The following is a 6,217-nucleotide window of genomic DNA, read 5'->3' as shown; positions in this document are numbered from 1 at the left end:
CTTGGAACTTCATCCCTGGGAGACTCAGTGGCCCAGACAGAGCTTTCAGAGAGAGATTTGCACAGATACTATAGTTTTCTGTAACTCAGGACCACTTGAAGTTATTTTTATGTGATGTTTTATACTACAAAGTAACAAGAATGTAGACTAAAAATACCCATATAAAGATCTACATGTGTTAACACTGCCAGAAAGTATTTCTTTATTGGCCTTTCTGTTTATGCATCAAATCAACTAAGTCAAATTTCTTTTTCTACCAGAAGTTTATTTATTTTTCATCTGTCCTTCCACCAAGGATGTGATTCTTTGGGTGTCCAACTTTAGATGTGAACTTTCTGTTGGATTTCTAAATTTGACTATGTTCCATAGTAGTTGATCTGAGTTGCCATAGCAAAATGCCATGTTTTAGATTGCTTTTTTAAAAATATTTTTTATTATTTTTACATTCCAACCCCAGTTCCCTACCCTTCCTTTCTTCCTCCTCTCTACCTCCCCCCATTCAATCCCCCAACTACCCCTGGGGGGGGGGGTAAGTCCTCCCTTGGGGAGTCACCAAAGTCTTGGATACCAAGTTGATGCAGGTCCAAGCCCCTCCCCACTGAATCAGGCTGGGCAAAGCGTTTCTTAAGGGAGATGTCCTGATATACGTATCTCCTTCAGAGAGAGAGCAGAAACATAAACCAATAAAATTCTTTCATCCAAGGCCATTCTAGTGAAAGAATCAGTGTATTTGGGGTGATACACAGGAGAGTGTGTGACCCAGACAGCTGCATCACTGAAAAGTCAACCTCAGCATGGCTGGTAATTCAGCAAATCTCCATCACTAGTGTTCTCTACACAACTTGCCAAGGCTACATCATTACTGAGAACAGTTAGTGCCTCCTAACAGTTGGTTACTGCTTGTAGTGATTACTAGGAGAGACCTTTGGAGGCAGCCTAGGTCTCTTGTGAGTTTCAATAGGCTCTCTTCCCCCTGGGAGGGCATGTCTCAGTCCAGAGGAGACAGCTCCACAACCACCATAAACTGGACAACTTAGAAGTATATGTGTCTTCTCACACGCCTGAAGGCTAGACGGTGAAATCTGGCTGCCAAGACAGTTGGTTTCTACAAATCTTTCTGTCTGGCTTTCTTATGGTCTTCTTACTATTTGAGAGAAGGACAGAAAGACAGAAAGAAAGAAAATCTTCCTCTTCTAATTTTATTAGATTGGGTGTTTCCACTTGTGACCTCAATTAGGCTTCATTATCATTTAAAACCACTATCTCGATAATTATAATTATAAAAAGACATATTGGGGTATATGAATTTAACATATTAATTTGGAAGGGGGTATAATTTATCCCCCAGAAGACTCTAACTTTAACTCCTCACTCCAATACATTGCATGACAATAAAAATAGAAAGTTGTCATAGTGGTTCAGATGGATTCAGACCTGATAAAAACTGTTCCTTGATGCATATAGCACAGTTTGTCCCTTCCCTTCACATTTTGTCACTTGAAAGTTTTTGATATACTATCAGAAACCAATTACAACCTAAATTGCAACTTTTCTGAAGTTCATTGATTTTTGGCTTATTACATGGTCAAGAAGATAGAAACTGGCAGTAAACACATTCAGCTGAATAGAAATAAAACTTAGTGATGAATAACAAAGAACCATGAAAACAATCTCAGTTAACTAGTTTACCTGGGAATAGATCTAACCAAGGAGATAGAAGAACTTTATGATGGAAACTATAAAACATTAGCAAAAGAAATTGCCCGTAATGCAAGTAAATGGAAATATGTCCAATAATCATGGAGTATAAGAATTAATAGTGTTTGGATAGCCATACTATCCAAAGCAATCTACAAATTCAATGCAATCCCTCTCAAAATACCGATGGCATTCTTCACAGATATAAAACACATTCTTAATGTTCATATGGAGCTACACAAGGCTCTGAATAGCCAAAGCAACACTGAGAAAAATAAATTCAGAGCTACAATTCCCTACTAGAAACATATAATAGCAAAACCAACATGGCATTGCCATCAAAACAGAAGACTAATGAAACAGAACAGCGAACAAGAGATAAAACCACCTCTCATAGTGTGAAAGTGCCTCTCATACTTAAGCCAGCTCATTTTTCAACAATGCCAGGATTTTATACTGTAGACAAGAGCAGCCTCTCCACTAAATATTTCTTGAAAATGTGATATCCAATTGCAAAAGGATGACTCTATCACCAGAAATAAAATCGTCTCCAGTATCTCTCACCAAATGTAAAATTCATCTCAAAATGGATTATAGCACAAATTCTAATTGTTTTTAATAATAAAAACTCAGAGTCAGCTATCAGGGGGTAAAAGCTGAAGGATCAGAGAAGCAGAGAAGCCAGTCACTAGAGTTCTCACCTCTACCAATGCTTAGACCAAATGGGCGATCCTGTCCCTCAGACTTCAGCCTCAGACTGAATGCTCCTCAGACTTCTGTTGTCTCAACAAATCCTCAGACTGCCCTGAGCTCCTGTCTCCTTCCACCTTATAATCTTCTCTCTGCCCAGCCATATCACTCCTATCTCTACCTCCTGAGTGCTGGGATTAAAGGCATGTGACCCCATGTGTTGGGGGCCACCTCTGTGTGAGCTCTGTTTCTCTTTTAGACAGATTCAATCTCATGTAGCCCTGGGTGGCCTTGAACTCACAGAGATCCATCTGCCTTTGCCTCCTGAATTCTGGGATCAAAGGTGTGTGCCACCACTGCCTGGCCTCTGTGGCTAACTAGTAGCTTAGCTCTGCACTCTGATCTTCAAGCAAACTTTATTTACTATAGCATAAACAAAATATCATCACAGTGGATCAAGTCCTGAAAATAAGAAATGAAACTATGAATTTGCCAAGTTAAAACAAAAGTGAAATTCTTTGACATTAGTCTAGCCAAAGTTTTTTTGTTTGGGTCAGGTGCTTACTGTCTTAAAGAATGAAGCAATGGAAGCAAAATTAGACAAATGACAAACAGGATTGCATGACACTAAAAAGTTTTTGTGAAGAAAAGGAAGCAACAGAATTAAGGAACAAGCTACAGAATGGAAGAAAATATGTTCAAATTATATGTTGAATGAGGAATTAATATTCAAAATTGCAGGGAACACACACAGCAATAAAACTGTGACCTAATTGGGCAAATAATCAGAATAGAGATTTTTCAAAAGAAGACAGAAAAAAGACCAAGAAGTAAAGGAAAAATTATTCAACAGCACTAATTGTCAGAAAAGTGCAAAACAAACAATGAAATAGGCTTCAGCTGAGATAGAATGACTACTTTAAAAGAGACAAAAGGCCAACAAATGTTAGTGATGATGCAGAGAAAGAATAGTTATCATTTGTTATTGCTGTGCTTTGTGCATTCTATGAGGTAATATGAAGGTGCCTTAAAAACTGGAGATACAATTACTCTATAATCCAGCAATTCTTTTTTTTAATAAAATACTGTTTTTACTTAGAAGCATTCAGAATGTCAACAAAACAGCTGCAATCTTTTTTGCAATTACAGAGTGGTATTCAGTTAACAGAACATTATCTTCACATAAGCTGCATCAGAGACAACTGAAGATGAAAAAAAATAAAATAAAACAAAAAACTGCCGTCCCCATATATAACTAATTTTTGCTGTGCACCAACAAGAACCTGCTTTAAATTGCCATGCCGATTTTCAACCCTCAGACAGTACCAGGCAAGGTTAGTGGCTATTGAAAATACCACCAGGTTGGGGCTATCTAAAGACACATTCAGTAGTGTGTTAACTATACAAAAAAAAAAAAAAGACATTGTACAGTTTAAAAACAAATCTTACACAGCCTTACATTTCAACTTTTTTTTCTTTGAAAGGAGTGAGTTGCCATACAGAGGGGTTAAATGCTTTATAGACAAAAAAAAAAAAAAAAAAAAAAAACTACTTCACTAGAACCAACTTATTTATCATCATCTTCCTCTTCCTCTTCCTCTTCATCCTCCTCATCACCCTCTTCTTCCTCCTTTTTTTTTTTTTTTACTCTTTTCTGCCTTGTCCACCCCCTTTTTCGCTGCATTGGGTTTTCCTTTAGCTCTGTAAGCAGCAATTTCCTTTTTGCACTTCTGCTTCAGCGTGGCAGTCTTCTTTTCGTAGGGCTGCTTGTCATCTGCGGCAGTGCTGTTCCACGTCTCTCCCAGTGTCTTTGCAACATCACCAATGGACAAGCCAAGGTGTCCTCCTTTGATTTTTGGGCGATATTCAGAACAGAGCAAGAAGAAGGCCGAAGGAGGCCACCTGGGTACATTGGGGTCCTTGAACTTATTTTTGGTTTCCCCTTTGCAGGGGGGAGGGGGATGTAGGTTTTCATTTCTCTTTCATAACGAGCCTCATCAGCCTTTGCCATGTCTTCAAATTTCCCCTTTTCTTTGGCAGACATGGTCTTCCACCTTTCTGAGCACTCTGAGAAGTTGACAGAAGCATCCTGGTGCTTCTTTTTGTGTTCCTCCCAGCAAGTTTGCACAAAGAATGTGTATGAGGACATTTTTGTCTCTCGGCTTCTTAGGATCTCCTTTGCCTATGTTTAGTTGATTTAGGTCTGCAAGGCACAGAGTCACCCAGTGCCCGTCTGGCTTGCGTTTGCCCCAGCTCTGTCTCTCTGGAGCTCAAAGTGCTGCAATGGCTGTGAGAGCAGGAGTCAGATGCAGCCTCATAATCTAGCAATTCTATCACCAACACACAACTTCCCCCACACAAAACGAAATAAGTATGTCAAAGTAATTTGCATTCACACCCAAGTTTATAGTAGTATTATATGTTATGTTATATATTACATGGTATCATCACAGCTAGGATATGGATGAAGCTGTGCCCATCAGTGGATGAACAGATAAAATGTTGGTACTCGGCTGCCTCCTCGTTTTTATTTATTTCAGTGCTCCAGTCTATGGGACGGTGCTGTACACACTCAGGTTAAATCTTCACCCTCAGTCAAACCTCCCTGGAGACACCCTCACAAACATTCCAGTCTCCTAGGGGATGCCAAAACCAGTCAAGCTAATCAGGCACTGCATAGGAGTAGCTATGTGGGTCATATGCAAATTCCTTTTTGGTTTTTTGAGGAACCTCCATTGATTTCCATAGTGGCTACCCATGCTGTTCAACATCAGCATCTGAGACCCTTTGCCACATCTGCATTTGTTGCAATCTATTTTCTTAATGACAGACATTCTGACTTGAGGGAAATGATTTATCAATGAAGTTTTTATTTTCATTCCCCTTACAGCTAAGGATGTTGAACACTTTTCTATATTCATTTCTAATACATTTCCCTTCTATTCACATTTCTTACATAATTGAATTGCAGACATGAAATGTTGATGGGTATGTTTATTTGCTGACATTTTCTGTGAAGTGGCTTATGACCTTTGCAATGCTGTATTTCTTAAACATTTCAGCATGTTAATTCTGTTTGCATCTTCTCTTTATTGACTTTTCTTCCTTTGATCTATGACATACTGACAGCATGTGTTAAATTATCTTTCTGAGACAGTGAATTGGTGACTTTCACCAAGAACTGTTAACCATTACTTTTAAGAATACAGGGAGCAGGGTAGAGGGAAGCAGGAGTTAAGAGCCCTTGCTGTTATTGCATTAGACCTGGTTGGGTTCCTGGCACTCACATGGAGTGTGCCCTGTGTGTGAACACTGGCCCATTTTAAAGGATTCAAAGTGGTCAGTGAGTTCTTTCTGGCCCTGCTACTGAGTACATAACTGAGGAAGTCCTAGGCTTTGGTGAGGTTTCCTGGACTGAGAAAGCACAATGGGGGCAAAACTGGAAAGTATGGATTTTACCTTAACATAAAAAGCATCTAACACAGCACAAACGACCTTCTAGCAGGTAAAATGAACTTTGTGGGGAGTGGTTATGATGGTGATACCCGGATTCCCAGAAGTCTTCAAGCAAAGTCCTTGACAGACGTTAACATGAATGAAGAATGGGGGTGGGGGGTATCCTGACATGATGTCGTTTGGATGCCTCACTCCTAACAATGGCCCTATGTGTTCACATCATCATCAACATCAACAGTGCTTCTTGGTGCCAAGCACGCTCAGCAGCCCTGCCAGGCCTACTACCCAGCTGCGGCTCCCTTATCCTGCCCACGTGTGTGGCTTGGCTAATTCTGGTCTGTCTCCTTTCTGCATTATCTCAGAAGACAGACAG

General features: G+C 39.8%; 1 pseudogene; it reads right to left on the bottom strand.

Moving 5' to 3' along the window:
• Positions 1–3,955: 3,955 nt before the first annotated feature.
• On the bottom strand, positions 3,956–6,015 carry LOC100768472 (annotated as a pseudogene).
• Positions 6,016–6,217: the final 202 nt, after the last annotated feature.

The sequence above is a fragment of the Cricetulus griseus genome, chromosome 2 (genome assembly GCF_003668045.3).
Source record: "Cricetulus griseus strain 17A/GY chromosome 2, alternate assembly CriGri-PICRH-1.0, whole genome shotgun sequence".
NCBI lineage: Eukaryota > Metazoa > Chordata > Mammalia > Rodentia > Cricetidae > Cricetulus > Cricetulus griseus.
The sequence above is the reverse complement of the archived record's forward strand: the minus strand, read 5'-3'. Positions and strand labels throughout refer to the sequence as shown.